Source organism: Ascaphus truei, chromosome 9 (genome assembly GCF_040206685.1).
Source record: "Ascaphus truei isolate aAscTru1 chromosome 9, aAscTru1.hap1, whole genome shotgun sequence".
In the NCBI taxonomy this organism is placed as follows: Eukaryota; Metazoa; Chordata; class Amphibia; order Anura; family Ascaphidae; genus Ascaphus; species Ascaphus truei.
The window spans coordinates 10,429,684-10,448,085 of NC_134491.1; positions in this window are offsets into that span (position 1 = coordinate 10,429,684).

The window sequence follows — 18,402 nt, forward strand, 5'->3', positions numbered from 1 at the left end:
TTCCGATCTTCCAATATCTTTCCAGATCTACAACCTCAAGACGAAGAAGCCTCCACCCAGTCACAACGGTGCTTCGAGACAATGAGATCCGATAAAGAAGGGCTTTCCCATTCCCGGAAGAAGCTGAGAAGTTTTTGGGAGCCCTTGGTCTACATGAGCGGCCAACCACGAAATCGAGCGTTCCCCAAGGCCCGAGGAACCGTCAGAAGTCTAACAACAAAGTGGAATAGGTGACCGTTCAGGGGTTTCTCAGTCTGCCCGCTTGCCTTGAGGGTCAAAGGAGTTTCTCCCCACACTCAAATAATAAAAGGAGACTAGCTCTGGGAGAATTTAAGAAGATGCAGGCGGATATTTTATTCCTTCAGGAAACTCACTTTAACAGCCAGTACCCTTCCAACACTTTTCGGGGTAGCTAACCGTTAGCTTATTTTCCAAGAAGAAAAGAGGAGTAGCTATTTTGTTAAAATATGACATTCCATTTCAATTGGAAGAAGTTAAAAGGTATAAAGAGGACAGATTTATAATGGCGAGGGGTCTCTTGTCAGGGGTTAGACTAACCTTAGTTAATATATATGCTCCAAACGACCAACAAATTGAATTTGTAAAATCAGTCTTAGAAGATATTGGGGAGTCCCCCCCGGGATATAATATTTGGGGGAGATTTTAATATGACCTTGAACCCCAAGGGTTTCCAGTGGCGCCTAAATGAGTCGCTTTTGAATCAGACGGGGATTGAGTAGCAGATAGAGAATATATTGGTAGATTATTTTAAGTTAAATAAAGGCTCAGTCGAAAGCCCAACCACTCTATGGGAGGCCCATAAAACCTCCATTAGAGGTCAATTTATCTCTATGGCTTCATATTGGAAAATATCTAAAAGTTTTAATCAGGGTAAACTTACAGCAAAAATTATTGAACTAGAACAGGAACATAAACCAGGACCATCCAGGAAGTTTTATAAGGTTCTTTGCCAGACCAGAGATGAGCTACATAAATTGAGTTTGGAAGACACAGAGAAAGCATTAAAGTAGACTCGCCAGACCTCTTATGATAAGTGTAATAAAGCAGACAAGGTACTCGTAAGTATTTTAAGAGGAGTTAAATCTGAAACGCAAGTCCAAGCGATAAGGAAGGTAACAGGGAGGCCACACAAAACACTATCCAAATTGCCCTGGAAGTTTCTAAATATTACAATAATCTTTAGAATACCCTAACTATAATAAAACATCTAGTGAACAAATAAATAACTACAGTGGCGGCCGCCTTTATCCTAATGCGGCCGTATCGGTGCAACTCTGATTACCGCGGGCAGATGCAGTATTTTTTCCCCCCGGAATATGCTCTGGTATTGTAGCGCTCGTAATATTGAATGTATGAACATGAATGCGATATGAATGCGGCATGAACGCGGTGAAGTGCGGTGAAGTACGGTGGTTGCGTGGCATTCGGAAAATATCGTAGATGTTGGAGAATAAAAAGGGCCGCGGCTGTATCTACAGGCTTGTGAGCTGGCAAAATTGTCTGAGGAAGAATTGGAGGGTCTTAATGCTAAAATAAATATTTCAGAATTAAAAGAGGTAATTAAAGGTTTGAAAACATCTAAAGCTCCAGATTAAAGGACGGATTTAAAATTTATATTATAAAAAATATTGGGGAATTTTGCACCATATCTTTTAGATATGTTAATAGTTTTTTATCAGGTACCCAGATTCCCATGCAAATATCAAAAGCAAATTTAGTAGTGATACCTAAAGGGAAAGACCCAATGAGTTGCGCAAGTTACTGGCCAATTTCAGTTCTTAACACAGATTTAAATTTTTTAGTAAAATATTGGCGAATAGACTAAATCCAATCCTTCCCTGTCTACTACATAATGATCAGGTAGGGTTTCTAAGTAAGCGTCAAGCCTCGGACAATACATGTAAGATTATTGATGTAGCCAGGTCCCCCTCTGGTCCTTTTACCTCCATGTCCGGGGTGCGTGACGGGGGACGGGGAAGGGGCTGCAGGGTGCCGCCAGCACTGCAGGCGGGACCGGATAGGACTCAGGGACTCCCTTCGGTAAGCTGCAGGCGATAACATAGCAAGCGGATCACCGGAGCTCCGCAGTGGTTACATCTGTAGGGCGCCGCCATCTTCACACATGCGCAGAAGACAGGTTGCGCGTGCGCATTACCTAACTAGTGCGGGGGCCAATACCAAAGGCTCCGCAAGGGACTGCAAGTTCTAGCAGGGGCTGTAAGACCACATGGAGGGAGCACAGCCAATAGGGCTGGGGTATCCCCGGCAGGCCAGAATGGATACATTTGGCGCGCTAAGGAGCACGCCAGTTGGGAGCAGGACACGAGGGGTGAGGTAAGGTCAAGGTAGAAGTGCTCCGCTGGACCAGGCCAGACACCCCCTTAGGTCCCAGCTAGACCCCCCATCACTATTAGCTTGTGTGCTGTAGGGAATGCCCCAAGACAGGGTCGCTCCCTTTAGCACATTAGTAGTTGTCAGATAATTTGTGGCGGGCGCACGCGGTGTGCACGGCTTGCAGTGCCTATACTGTATAGAGACACTCTTAATGGTGAGACCCTCCAGCAGGAGTTCACGCCACGCAGAGACGGACGCCTTCGTTGGAAAAACCAGATCGACTTACATCAGACGGATCCTTGTCACTCGCCAGTACCCGGGTACTGGAATGCCTTGGAAGGTTTTGCTTCTACGTGCACCAACGGCCACATACAGGGGTAGCACTACTCCTCACACACAGGGATGGACCTGTCTTGTGGACACCACGTGGTTAGGTGCCCGTGGCACCCTCATAACATTGGGGAAACCTCACTGGGGTGTGGACAAGAGGTGGGCGTCCACTGTGGTGATAGTATGTGGGTATGGCCTTGCATGGTCCTGTGATTATATTGTGTTGTTATATGTTAGTAAATACGTTGTTAAATAATCAGTGTATGTTTACTGACTATTGGGTCCTGTGAGGAGTAATCCTACTACGTTAGGATCTCTTGCAGGTGGAGGCGCTGAGTATCAAATGAACAAGATCACCCCATGCTCCCAACGGCGGAGGATCAGGCCTCCTGTGAGTCATTCAGATAACGCAGCACAGGTAGTTTCCCTAGACATGGGGGAAGGGAGCTACATTAATATAATAGATTATGTACAGTCCTATAAACCCAAAGTGATGTTATTGAGTTTAGGTGCCAAATAAGCTTTGATAGAATTCAATTGGATTTTCTGGACAGAACTATACAAGGGTTTGTTTTTTCCGGTCCATTTTTAAAGGGGGTTCAGGCCCTATACTACGCTCCAATAGATTTTTTTTTAAATGCCAGATGGGGAGTTAAACCAAATTAGAATCAGGAATGGCACTAAGCAGGATTGCCCACTATCACCTCTGTTTTTCACGTTAACAATTGAACCGCTTGCAATTACAATTAGGTTGAATCATAATATTCAGGGTATTAGGAAAGCCTAGGAAAATGTCAAACTCTCTTTGTTTGCCGATGATATTATCCTAACTATCTCTAATTCCCTGACTTCTCTTCCCAATTTAGAGGCATTAAATTTAACTTTATCAGACCCAGAGGTAAAATTAATCAAATTAAACTTCAATCATCACTGGAATACTGCTACTGTAGATTGAATTATTTAGGAAACTTTCTCCCGAAGAACTACCAATCTCTGTTTAAACATAATTACCCAGAGCTTTTTACAAAAATCAAACGGGATCTTTTATTATGGAATGGTCACCAAATCTCCTGGATAGATTATATTATATCAGTAAAGATGAATGTTCTTCCGAAACTGCTTTACTGTTTTCAGACACTACCAGTTGCTATCCCGATGAAGGGTCTCATGCAGTAAGCACCGATATGCTACTTATCGCCAGCTTCTTGCAAAAAAAGCCTACTGCAATTCAGTAAGCCCAGAGAAGCTGGCGATAAGGGCAAAAATCATAGATTTTTCACCATCTTTTCCAACTCGCTGTATTCTAGTAGCCCCGACCAGCTTACTAGCTGATCGCCGCTCTAGAATGGCAAATTTCTTTCCAGATCGTCCCGCCACAAACAGTTGGCAAAAAGGTGGGGAGAAGCTGCTAATGACCGGCGAGACGGCACCTAGAAAAAATCGGGCCTTTTTCCTGCATCGGATTGATACGGGTCTCCGGAGCTGATACCCATTAATATCAGCACCGGAAACCCCCGGCATGAATCCCATGCATGAAAAATGCATTTACAGCCCACTTTATTACCTTAGCGGCTAACCGCTAAGGCAATGAAGGGGGTTAACTACCAGTGCCAGGCTTAATGTGGGTAGCGGGGGTGGGTGAAGGTGGTATTTGGCCAATGGTGAGTGTTTAGGCCTTGCGTGGGGGTTGCGGGTGGACTTAACCCTTTCATTACATTATTTATTTATTTATTTATAAAATATTTTACCAGGAAGTATGACATTGAGAGTTACCTCTCGTTTTCAAGTATGTCCTGGGCACAGAGTAAAACAAATAATACATGGTTACAAGTACAGTTACATAAATGAACAGGGTATACATTATATACAAGACATTGCGTGCATTAGTGGTTAATACCGCTAAGGTAATGAAAGGGTTAACCCTTTCCGCTATCCACTCGCAAGGCCTAATCACCCATCTTGGGGCTAACAGCCCCACTACCCACCACCTAGGTCCCCAATAAACATTGCAATATCTAATACACCACCCACCCCCTGTGCCCCCAATATTTTTTTTTAATTATTTTACACACACGATTAATTCCCCAGGCTGGAGGGGGTCCCCGGTGGTCCCCATGGGTGTCCGCAGGCCCCACAGTGCACCCTGGCGGGTTCCCACAGGTGCCTGGGGGCATTTGGGTGGTCCCCGCTAGGCTCTGTGGTCCTCCAAGTGGTACCCGCGGGGACTGGGGTCCCTGGGTCATCCCCACAGGTGTCTGGAGGCCCTCAGTGTGATATCCACAGGGGTCTGGGGGCTCTTGGGTGGTTTGCATAAGGGTCTGGGGGCCCTCGGGTGGTCCATGTGGGCCCGTGGGGCCCCGGTTCTTCCCCGCAGTTGTCCCCCGTAGGTCCTCAGGTGTTACCCATGGGCGTTCGGGGGTCCTCATATAGTTTCAGTTTGTCCCAGCTGGCCTGCGGTACTATTCTTGTATGTAAAAAATAAAACATGGCCTACAATTAAATCACTACCCAACTCCCCCCCCCCCCCCACCACCACCACCACCACCACCACCACCACCACCAAGCACATTCAGTACAGTAATGGGCAAAATAACTATTATCCAGATATGGATAATAGATTATTTGCCCATTATTAAACACAACATTAGCCAGCATAAATAAAGTAAATAAAAACAGTTCTACTTACCCCTAGCATTATGAAGGGCTTCCTCGTCAGCTTACTGCAGGTTCCTGTCCTCAGTTGCCAGAAAGAATACATAGCAAAATACATTCTTATATCCCCTAGCCCCTTAAACCTTAGCGTTTACTAACCACTATAGTAATTAAGGGGTTAACTCACCCTTTGCCACTACCCACCCAGGAGGCCTAACCACACCCTCCCCAGGTAACTACCCCCACCCTTCACCCATTCATTGGTACAGTGGGTACATCATGCTCATATAATATGGGCATCATTTACCACTATAGCAAGAAATAGGGAAGGATTAAAAAAACAGGCCCAAATAAAAACATTACATTGCAATATAAAACACATTACATAGCCAAAACAAACACAGCACATATACAAATCAACACAGCACATAACAAAATAAAACACAGCACATAGCCAATTAAATAGAAAACAAATGCCAATAAAACAATTGAATGCCACAGTGGGTTAAATATGGGCATCATTTAACACTATGCCAGTCAATAGTCAAACTAAAAAAAACAATTACAAACAAGATCCAATGCCATCCAAAGAATCAGAAAATAAAAACTAATTAAGTAAACAGAAATAAATTACCAACAATCAATTAATCCAATCCAAAATAAATTCCACAATTCACAATTAAAACACCAAAACCAAACTATTCTGAAATAAATGAAAGCTCATAGCAACCACAATCAGCCAAAATCTAACTACCAAAAAGAAGCCACTATTACAATGCAAGCACCCCCCCCCCCTGAAATAAACTATTTAAAACACCACTAAAAAATACATCTTACTAAATAAAAATTAAATTGCACAAACATTTCTAAACAAACAAGCAAAATACATCAAAACAAGCATTTGCAAAAACAATCATTGATTGTCCCTGTATGTATGTCTATCAATAGATAGACATACATAAATACAGTGGCAATAAATGTGCATCAAAAAATAATTCAATCACAATTTAAAAAAAAATCAAAAACCTGTAAAAGAAAAATAACACATTTAATTTTTTGACTTACCTTTAGATGTCTTCATCCTCCAAATCCTGGGAACACCGCATGCTCTCAAACCAATCCACGAACAGGAACCAGGTAAAAAAAATCCCAAGTCTTTATGTATGTCTATTTATGGAAATACATACATACAGGGGCAATCAATGGTTGTTTTTGCTTAATGCTTGAGGGATATGGTTTTACAGTATAGACGGACTGATATTAATATTAACTGGAGAAATTAGTTAAATAGGGCATCACCAGGAATTATATAACAGGCACCTTAATTGCAGAACCTGGTGATAATTTCCTTATACTTATAAACAGCTATATCCAGGAGGAATATGTATCAAGTTCCTTGACAATTACTTATTGCAATTGCTATACTGAAACCTATACATTCTTTAAAGTCTATTTAAGGTTTACTAACACTACAATCCCTATATGTATATATGGATGGGATATTAGACAGTATTTGTCGGTTATCAAACCAAGGAAATTGAGTACTTTTTAACCAATTCTCCTTTATAATATATAGATCCTAACACCTACATAGGTGTTGAGGGATCAAACACTGCGTCGTTGTTGTAAACCAATGAATTTTAAGAATTATGTTAATAAATGAGTTTTTAATTATGCCATAATACATTCACTAGGGGTTCCGAGTGCCCACAACTGGGTTTACTTGTCTTGTAAAAGTTTATCATATACCCCTCTACCCAGAGGAGCACCTTCCCCGTATACAGTACATTCACTTTAACCTGAGCGGGAGACCCTCTGTTTTTCTGTATTGTATAAATGAATAAAAATAAATATATTGTTTCTAATTCCTCTGAAAGCAGGGGGTAGCAATTCGGATTAGAAAAGGTTTTCTATTTGAAGCGGTGTTGGAATTCGTGGATCCTCAGATCCCTCATTACCTGCCTTCCAAGTCAATGACAGTTAAAACGGGATCATTGTGCAATAACCCTATCCAAGATACATGAATCCTGGAGTACTAACAAGTCCCTGACAATCTACAGATATCTGCTTATCTTGTCAGTAGGTCAATCCTGGTTTTGTTTATTAAAGTAACAATTCCCCCTATTTTGTATTGGTTAATTATCTTAACTGGGTACTGCACAACGTTATTCCCTGGTCCCAAGATATTTGGCGTTTTATTTGCCAGTAAAAAGCAAAACAATATGGCGTAAGACATTAGGAATACATCATTTCACATTCCAATAATGTAATGGGTTTAATTTGGCTGGCAGAGTGGCAACCATATTGGTTTGCCATGGACAAATTCAGGTATCGTTAAAAAAAGATCTCTAAAACAGGATAGGTCTAGAAGCTGAATATAAGTTTAAGTCTAAAAAGGCCCCTTACAGATGGTTAAAAATAAAAAAATAATAATGTTTAAAAACCTAATGAAGAAGCACGGATTGTTTCTAATCCTGTTGAATTAAAACAAACACAGGTTCTAATTTGTAAAGGTATTTAGAGATGTCAACCTCCAAAGACCAAAAAAGCTATACAGATTTAGCCAACCTTACTGTTCTCATGGCCACGACCACGCACAGTCACTGACCAGGTTTATCGCGGCTTGGAATGTTTAATGCTGCACGAAGTCCCACTGAAAAGTATGGACCCCCCAGCAGTGCCGTCGTAGTAGCCCCCCTCTGCCAGTGACTCAACGTTTCTGCATTCCATCTGTGACACTGGGGACCGTAAGACTGGACATATCTGTACAGATGCAGCGTCCATTATTTTAACAAATCATGCGGTGTATACCCCGGAATACCCATGTCATTGTTGCGGGATTTCTTCCAACCGTACCGCCTTAAGACGCAAGTGCAGGCAAATGGCATTTTAGTGTTCTGGCTTTTAAACACTTGAAATTGACACAGTAGCACAGTACTGTACACATTACAATTCATTAATTTCATTGCATTTAATTGCACAAACTCCATGAAATTCAAACAAAGCAACCGCGATAAACATGTGTGCCTGGGGCGATTGCTGCGTTCATGCCGCGTGGAGTATAGCAGCGCACACAAAAACGGAACAGTAACTCCTTCTTATATCTCAGCCCTAATTTCTCGCTATGCACCATCCCGACTCTTGCGTTCTGCTCAAGGATGTCTTCTCTCTACCCCCTTTGTATCAAAAGCCCTCTCCCGTATTAAACCTTTGTCACTGACTGCCCCACACCTCTGGAATGCCGTTCCCCTCAATACCCGACTAGCACCCTCTCTATCCACCTTTAAGGCCCACCTTAAGACACATTTGCTTAAAGAAGCATATGAGTAGCACTGTGGCTAATACTATACACGATGCATAACGCTTGGCCCCCTGCAGATGCACTTACCAGAATGCCCTCCTACTGTCTCTGTACGTTCTCCCTACCAATTAGATTGTAAGCTCTTCGGAGCAGGTACTCCTCTTCCACAATGTTACTTTTATGTCTGATGCACTTATTCTCGTGATGATTTGTAGTTGTTTATACGATTGTCAAGTGTATTACTGATGTGAAGCGCTATGTACATTAATGACGCTATATAAATAAAGACATACATACATGCATGTGTGTTTAGCTGCCAGCTTTATTTCTTCCACTTCTAGGCTTTGCTGCAAGTTCCACTCCTCAGCGAGAGAGCCCTCTTTGAGTGCATCCTACAATTCTCCTCTCAGGGCCTTCATCTCTTCACTGTGCTCGCTCTTAACTTGCATCCATGCATCCTTCATTACATTTTTGAGCTCTGCAAATTCCTTTGCTAGGGTCCCATCAGCTTGCCTTTTCCAAGTTTCCTACTCCTGCGTGTACTGACTGTTGGGGATAGAGCAGTGTCTCTGCTCCTCTAGCTCTTACTTCAGTTTTTGGACCGCCTTGTGCTCCCTCTCATACAGAGTTACCTGGCCTCTAAGCTCCTCCTCCAGCAAGGCTCTGGTTATGCTCAGTGTGGCTTTCAGCTCCTCATGCTTCTCTCTGAGGACACACTGGGTATTCAAATGCTCCTGCAGCATTTTTACTTCGTTAGCAGTCTGGATACTTTCTGCAGAACTCGCTGCTTCTCCTCAGCATTCACCTGTTTCTCCTTGGTGTCCTGCAGACTCGCATGCAGTTCTTGCAGCTTGCTCTGTAGCATGTTTTCTGCTCGTGTGCGCTGCTCCAGGGAGACACGTTCTTGTTGCAGCACTCTCTCTGCATTTTGCAGTGCTGCCTGTACGTCTAACTTTTCCTGGGCCAATTGTTTCTTCTCCTCTTCTAATTTATGGAGTCTCTTATCTCCTTCACTGACTTGGACAGAGAGGGTCTTGTACATTTGGTTTAAAGTTTCAAACTCACTATTCAACCCTTCGAATGCCTCTCTCACCGAACGTCTCTCCTTCCGAGAATTTTCCATCTGTCTTTAAGTCGCAAATCTCCTCCCGAGAGGCTCCCAGGTCTGTACTAAGCTTGTGAAATTATTTTTCAAAGAATTCCAGCACAGTGTTAAGTTGATCAATGGAGCTCTGTTCCTGGGCAGCATCAGTATATAACAGACGACAGAGAAGCCCAATGCTACATCCAACATGACAGAAATACACAGTAAAATACTTATATATTCTCTTGAAATAGGGTCATTTAGTTTAACCCTTTGGCCAAAGCGTTGTAAGCTTGCGAGCCACGTCAAGGCAGACACCTGTTCGCAAGTCCTAACACTACCAGATAAAATACTAATATACCTCTATTAGGATTCAAATTCTCATTTACCTCTATTAGGAGGGAGAATATTTTGTGGGGGCTCAGGGGTTCCCAAAAAGAGCTTACTGGGGTTCTGTGTTTTGTTAACCCATTCTCAGCTGTTCCAGCTGGTGGAGGTTAGTGGCTCCTCCTTCCCAGGTTTTAAGCCCGCCCCTCCCCACTTCCCTAGTTTGCAAGTGTCTCATTCTGCTGGATATAGACCCACTGTGGTCTTTCTCCCTCCTAATAGAGGTAAATGAGAATTTGAATCCTAATAGAGGTATATTAGTATTTTATCTGGTAGTGTTAGGACTTGCGAACAGGTGTCTGCCTTGACGTGGCTCGCAAGCTTACAACGCTTTGGCCAAAAGGTTAAACTAAATGACCCTATTTCAAGAGAATATATAAGTATTTTACTGTGTATTTCTGTCATGTTGGGTGTAGCATTGGGCTTCTCTGTCGTCTGTTGTATACATATGCCACGCTCAATAGCACTCCATTTTGACACATATTCAGCATCAGTATACTGTATGCCTTCTGCAATTTACTTGACATGATAACCAGGTCACTCTTCAACTGATGGTTTTCTTTCTCCTGTAATACACATTTAGCAATTGCTGTGGATAGACACTTCTGTAGGGCAGCCATGACCTCTTGCTTTTTATTTTGTTGTCCATAGAGGCAATCTATCTCTCCCCTGTGGGTTGAGGAGCCTGGGTTAGGGCTTATCCTTGTTTTTTTTTTTACCTTGGTTAAAGGCATCCTCTTTCTTTTCCACTATTCCTGGGATGATTCTATGAGTCGCCTCTATTCTCTTCTAACGCAGGTTTTCCTGATGTTGAAGGGTCATCCTTAATTCCTTCTGTAACTTCCACTGTAGCACCTCCTTTCTTCTTTTTATTTCTTTGAGAAGCTCTGAAGAATCAGTGATACTGTGTTCACATTTATTGCTCAAGACTGTTTTCAAAGTGGGAGCCATAGTTTTGGACATAGGGAACACCCACCTCCCCAAGAAAACCAGTAAAGAGGTCATGTGTCTTTTAAACAGAAGCATTGGAATGAACAACAGAAATATTAGGCACAACAGGGAGACAAAGGTAGGAGAGCTGACCTTTAGATTTGAGACCTTAGCATCAGTCACAGAAATATCATAAATTGCAGGGAAAACCATAGACAGAAACTTGCAGTTAAATCTGAAACTTTAGAATCAAGCATAGGAATATCACAGATTGTAAGAAACTAAAGTCAGAAATTTGCGGTAACATCTGAAATGTTTAGAATCAAGCATCAAAATATCACAGATTGTGAGAAACTAAAGACAGAGAAACTTGCAGTTACATCTAAAACTTTTAGAATCAGGCATAGGAATATCATAGATTAAAGTGAAATCACAGCATGCAGCAACAAAACAATGGGAGCACTTTTGTCTTTTGGAAATGGACCATGAGAACTAGCAGTGGTATACCCAAGCAAAGAAATCAAAAGCAAATCTGTTTTGAGAAATGGAAGTCTGAAAATCTGCAGTGGCCCACCCAGAAATGAAGGGAAAGACAAGCTTTATCTAGGGAATGAAAGCCTGAGAGTCTGAAATGGAGATAACAGGTACTGCAGGGAAGACTTTTTTTTTTAAGGGAATTCTTCTCAGGGACAAAGTGGGACAAAAAACCCTGCAGAACCCTTTGTGGCAACAAAATCCTTCCGGATCCCAAATGGGATATTCAAACACTAAAAAAAGTACTTATTTTCACCCCAAAGCAAGCGGATGGGGCCTGCTGAAGCAGGCAGTTGATGGATCTGTTCCAGCGAGGTCCAGAAGTGGGCTTTGTTTTCTGTCAATGGGAGACTCCTGGAGCAGGTAGGACCTCGGTGGCCAGAACAGCGGGGAGCAGGCAAGGATTGTTGGGGTCACAGGCTGAGGTCGGAGGCAGGTGGCAGGTAGCGTGGTTGGGGTCACAAGCAGGGTTCGGCAACAGGAAGGCAGGAGCAGGACAGGGGAGCAGGAACTGACACTAGGGAGCAGGGACTGACACTAGGGAGCAGGGGCTTAGTCTAAGAAACAGGGACTGAGACCAGGGTGCAGGTAACAAACAGGGACAAGCCAGATTACCAGCAAGGGCCTTTAATAATGTACACGACTCCAACACGGAACAAGAACAGACGCAGAAGCATGTGTATGGGCATAAGGAGTCCGACACAAAACAAAGGCAAGAGAGGAACAGGAAACAGGAATCTATAAGGACAGAGGACAGGAGCAACAAGAGGAGACAAACAGACAGAGGAACCCCAGAGCAGACGGAAATCAGCAGTACACACGGTGGACAGAGAAAGGAACTATGGCTAGGATCAGCAAGTCTAGGAGGCCATGACAATGTTAAACAAACACCTCTCGCAGAGCAGGTTGTTTGCCCGATGTGCAATAGACCGCTGACCCCACACCTAAAGGATGAAGGACACTGGGGCACCATGAGCAACTGCCATAGATTCATGTCTTTGAGACTTAGATTCATGTCTTTGAGACTTAGATTCATGTCTTTGAGACTTCTTCTGGCTATCATCCTTTGATGAAAAACCTGGTTGTTTTTTTCCAACAGGTCTCCATATGTCTTAAAAGCCTCCCTGTAACAGGGCGGATTCCCTGTCACATAGTCATGCATGGGGAGACAGACTTTCAGAGCCTGAGACAGCACAGAACAGGTTAAAGCCAGAGGCCTGTTTTAATTGTCTATTCAGCTGCCTCATTAAAGACCTTAAAAAACCCATATATTATCTATTACTATTATTGTTAAATATATCTATTGTTATTACTACTGTATTTCTGTAATGTATTGTCAATTTACTTATGTTGATTGTTTTTTTGTTCCCAACCCACTCCTTCTTTGTTCTGTAGCCAACCCCCACCTTGATTATAACAAAAAAAAAAAACTGTTTGAAACAAAACATAAAAAACCCTGGCATTAGGGACTGCAGTGATCTCTCGGATTCAGGAAGCTTACTTCACCTGGAGCACACAAGATTGACCACGCTGCACAAGACAGTCAGAAACCATGGGTCGCTTTGGAGGGAACCCTGCCCTTGGACTTTCCAACCCCTATATCGGTAGGAGGAACCCAGGGGCCCCAAATGTAAACCTTGGCCCACACTGAACTTTGTGTTATTGTTGGTAAGGGGATTATCCTTCTGATCTACAGATAGGGACTAGGGACTTGTAATAGTTAGTGCTCCACATGGAGCTAGGTATGTTTATTTAGGCTGCTCCTTTTTGTTTGCTGACATATGAGCTGTGTTTTTGTTGTTAAAAAACCTCGCTAATAAAGAGACTGAATATTTCCCCCCCCCCCTAAATCTGTCTCCTGTTTAAACCTCTGCACGCATCTCCTACACAAATACGTGTCCTGGTATTTAAACAGCTCAGAGCACAAGACCTTTATCAGGTTAACAAGAATGACATGTGCTTCCAGTCAATTCCCAAAGGTTCTTTGTAATATACTTTCTTCTCATCATCCCCCTTCTTGTCAACTCTCACCAGCAACTCCTTGTATTCCTGGAGCAATGTCCAGATGTCCACATACATGCACCATCCGTTCTGTCTCCTGCACCACCACAGTGTTTGCAACTGCTTGCTGACCCAGTAAACCAGCCTTCGCCATGCTAGCCACACTGGTCTGCTTTTACACTCCCCCGGGTACCCACACCCCTGCTACCCCATCCTTTTTGTTTGCTGACATATAAGCTGTGTTTTTGTTGTTAAAAAACCTCGCTAATAAAGAGACTGAATATTCCCCCCCTCCCCTAAATCTGTCTCCGGTTTAAACCTCTGCACACATCTCCTACACAAATACGTGTCCTGGTTTGAGCTCTTTTTAATTTATTCACTCCCTGCCCGTAATGTGCGGGCGCGTGGTGCTCCACCTCCATTAACTAACAGCTGTGGCTTAGGTCACGATTGGAGGGAGGAGTTACATGCTTGCGCTTACGGGAGAGAGCCTATAAATAGCTATGTCCAGGCACCAGAAAGTTACTCTTTGATAAAGTCCCCGTAAGGGACAAAACGCGTCAGAGGACCCTCCTTGTTTTTATATTGGCTATCATGCCGTAATAATGTACCCCTTTTTGTAGCACCTTGCCTCCAGCCTGTTTTAATTAGCAGTGCCCGTCCCACCACCTTTTCCTGTCCTGGTATTTAAACAGCTCAGAGCACAAGATAGGTGACTTCACCTTTATCAGGTTAGCAAGAATGACATGTGCTTCCAGTCAATTCCCAAAGGTTCTTTGTAATATACTTTCTTCTCATCATCCCCCTTCTTGTCAACTCTCACCAGCAACTCCTTGTATTCCGGGAGCAATGTCCAGATGTCCACATACATGCACCATCCGTTCTGTCTCCTGCACCACCACAGTGTTTGCAACTGCTTGCTGACCCAGTAAACCAGCCTTCGCCGTGCTAGTCACACTGGTCTGCTTTTACACTCCCCCGGGTACCCACACCCCTGCTACCCCACCCTCTCCTGAAGCTAGGCAGCCTTTTCTGACGCCGGCTGCCTAGCATCCCCGATGAGAGGCATGCTACCTCTAGACACGTGTTTCAGCCTCTTCACTCTCTGACCCACCTTTCCAATCCCTCGCTACCTCCCACCTCTCTGCATACCCCTAGCAGATGAATTCTCTGCCTCCCCCAGAACTGGAAAGGGGGGGGCTCACCAAATCTACCCCCACCCCCGACACTTGTCTGGAGCGCCAACTGAAAAGGGGCACCACATGCTCCAGCGCCATCTTTAAACATCTGTGTCCTGCGCAGCCTCATCAATGTTAAAGGACATTTAAAGATGGCACTCAAAGGACTCAGCAGCCAGGGACATTGATGAGGGTGCTTGGCCATGCAGGTCATTGAAGGAGAGGCGGCACCGGACAGGGTGCGCAGAATCTGTCCTGTGCCGCCGCTCAATCAATGACCCGTTGGCTGAGCACCCTCTTCAATGTCAGTCCCTTGCTGCTGCTGCTGCTGCCACCCTGCCTGCTGCTCTGATGCGCCATCTTTAAATGTCCCTTGATATTGACGAGCCTGCACAGGACTCAGAGATTTAAAGATGGCGCCTGGGTTGGAACACAGGCACGGCAAAAATGTTGCACTTACCATTTTGGCTGCCTCCTCTTTCAGCATCCCGAAGTCACATGGCGATGCATTTCCATGATAACGGGACAACATGTTGCATCAGGTTGTCATGGCAACGCGTCAACACGTGATGTTACAGCATTATTTGACGCTGCAGGAGGAGGGGCGATAATTTTAGCCTGCATGGGGCGCTGAAGTGTCTCGGTCCGGCACTGACCACAACCCCTACCTCCAACCCCTCGTTAAGATGCCCCTGTGATGGCAAAGGGACTAAAATAAAGGCCAAGTCCAGCCCATGCCATCTTTCCCTGGGGCTCATCTGGCCGCCAGACCACTGTTATTACATGCCCAGCAGCCCCTTGCATCCTATGTAAAAACGTATGCTTTATTCCTGTGGGGGAACCTGTAATAAAAAGTACAAAAATGTGCTTGTGCAAACAATAAAGCAGAACCCTGCATCTCTGGATTGGGCTGAGAGACCCTTTGTCAAGAGAAAATGGCTTCTGCTGGGTCTGGCGGGGGAGGAGGGGGGCAGTGTTCAGGGTTGGACATCAGGACGGGGGGGATGGGGGAGCGGCATTTGCTGCCTCCCCAGCCAGAGCTACGCCAGCCCAACATGAGATATCCTGCCAGCCGGGGGAAGCCATTGACGAATTCCCCCCGTAGGCGCTGCATGTTGCCTTAACATTGTAGATCACGAACTGGCCATCCCATTACTACTTCATGTGTTGCAGACTCTTCTGGCAGTGAAGTGGTTACGTCAGCAAGTCAGTGGATGTTGCTGTGTGTGCAGCTGCAGCAGTGCAGTGCCTGCACCTGTGCACACAGCTCCTCGCATAAAGGAGGCCTATTATTGTATCCTAAAAATAAACCTCTGGATAATGAGTCCTGCGCTGTTCTCTTTTCGTACCCTTTTAAGACTTTTGATAATTGCTTCATTAGGACAAATTTCATTTTGCCTCTGAGAGTGGGTGCTCAGCCTTATTGCGTGTGTCTCCTCCCTGTAAGCATCTCTTATTCTTATAGAACAGTCTGCTGAGGGGGAAGGGTAGGGTGCAGGCAGAAGGAGCCATACACCCTGTCTCTAGAGGTTCATTCCCTCCTTGTCACTACACGTTGTAAATCATGACCTACCACTAATTGCATGTATGCTTTAAGTAAATGGAATTAACCCCATCACTATTAGTTGGGAAATATAATGTAATGCTTTTAAATGTATGAGTTAACTTGAAGCTAGCAAATATCCAGGCAAAATCGTAATGATTTGGAATCTGTCCCGTTGATTGTTTTGCACCAGCCTTTTAATAGCGTCTCACTAATAAAATTGAGAACACCCACATTTCACCGATTTTGGTCCTTGCCGGATGATGGTCCGTATGTATTTAGGTATGTCTTTATTTATATCGCGTCATTAGTGTAAATAGCGCTTCACATTAGTAATACAAGTGACAATCATATAAATAATAAATAATACAAATAATAGATCATGGGAATAAGTGCTTCAGACATAAAAGTAACATTTCGGAAGAGGAGTCCCTGCTCCGAGGAGTTTACAATCTATTTGGTAGGTAGGGAGAACGTACTGAGACAGTAGGAGTGCATTCAGGTAAGTGCGTCTGCAGGGGGCCAAGCTTTATGTATCGTGTATAGTATTAGCCACGGTGTTACTCATATGCTTCTTTAAGCAAGTGTGTCTTAAGGTGGATAGAGAGGGTGCTAGTCGGGCATTGAGGGGAAGGGCATTCCAGAGGTGCGGGCAAAAAGTGAGAAAGGTTTAAGGTGGGAGAGGGCTTTTGATACAAAGGGGAAGAGAGAAGACATCCTTGAGCAGAATGCAAGAGTTGGGATGTGCATAGTGAGAAATTAGGGTTGAGATGTAAGGAGGAGCAGAAGAGTGTAAGGCTTTAAAAGTGAGGAGGAGAATTGAGTGCGAGATGCGTGATTTGATAGGAAGCCAGGAGAGTGATTTCAGCAGGGGAGACGCTGAGACAGATTTCGGAAAGAGTAGAGTGATTCTGGCAGCTGCGTTACGGATAGATTGTAGGGGAGACATGTGAGAGGCAGGAAGGTCGGACAGCAGGAGGTTACCGTAATCGAAATGGGAGAGAATGAGTGCCTGAGTCAAAGTTTTAGCAGTCTAGAAACAGAGGAAAGGGCGTATCTTTGTAATATTGTGGAGGAAAAAGCGACGGGTTTTTGATACTTTTGAATGTGAGGGGAGAATATGAGAGAGGAGTCTAGTGTGACCTCCTAGGCAGTGTGCTTGGGCTACTGGGTGAATGATAGTACTACCAACAGTAATGTGGTAGGAGGTAGTGGCGCCAGGGTTAGGAGGAAGTATGAGGAGCTCCGTTTTTGCCATGTTAAGTTTAAGTCAACCGAGGGCCATCCAGGATGATATAGCCCAGAGACATTCACAAACTTTGGTCTATACAGCAGGTGTAAGGTCAGAGGTTGAAAAGTAAATTGTGTGTCGTCAGCATAGAGGTGATATTTAAACCCAAGAGATGTGATTAGGTCACCTAGAGAAAGTGTGTACAGAGAAAAGAGAAGAGGTCCCAGGACAGAGCCCTGGGGTACCCACACAGAGAGATCAATAGAGGAGGAGGAGGTGTTAGCAGAAGAGACACTGAAAGTACGATGGGAGAGGTAGGATGAGATCCAGGATAGAGCTTTGTTCTGAATACCAAGAGTATGGAGAATGTGATGAGGAGAAGAGGGTGGTCCACGGTGTTAAATGCTGCAGAGAGGTCGGGTAATATGAGCAGAGTGTAATGACCTCTGTCTTTGACAGCATGGAGGTCGTCAGTTATTTTAGTGAGGGCTGTTTCAGTGAAGTGAGCAGTGCTGAAGCCAGATTGTAGAGGGTCTAGGAGAGAATAGATGTTGAGAAAATGGAGCAAACAAGAGAATACAAGACGTTCAAGGAGTTTAAAGGCAAAAGGCAGGAGGGAGACAGGTCAATAGTTAGAAACTAATACAAAAAAGGTGTGATTAAGGCGCTCCTCTATGAGGCAATAAAGTGTGAATAGTGATTATATATAGCTAAAAATGCTTAAATAAAACAATAATTTGTGCTCATCTACTATATTAACCGTGCAAATGTGTTATAACAACATAAGGATTTAGAAAACGCAGCTCAACCCTTTTTGAGACGGTTCGGGACTAATACAATGAGTGTGCTACTCTATCTATACAGTACATCACATTA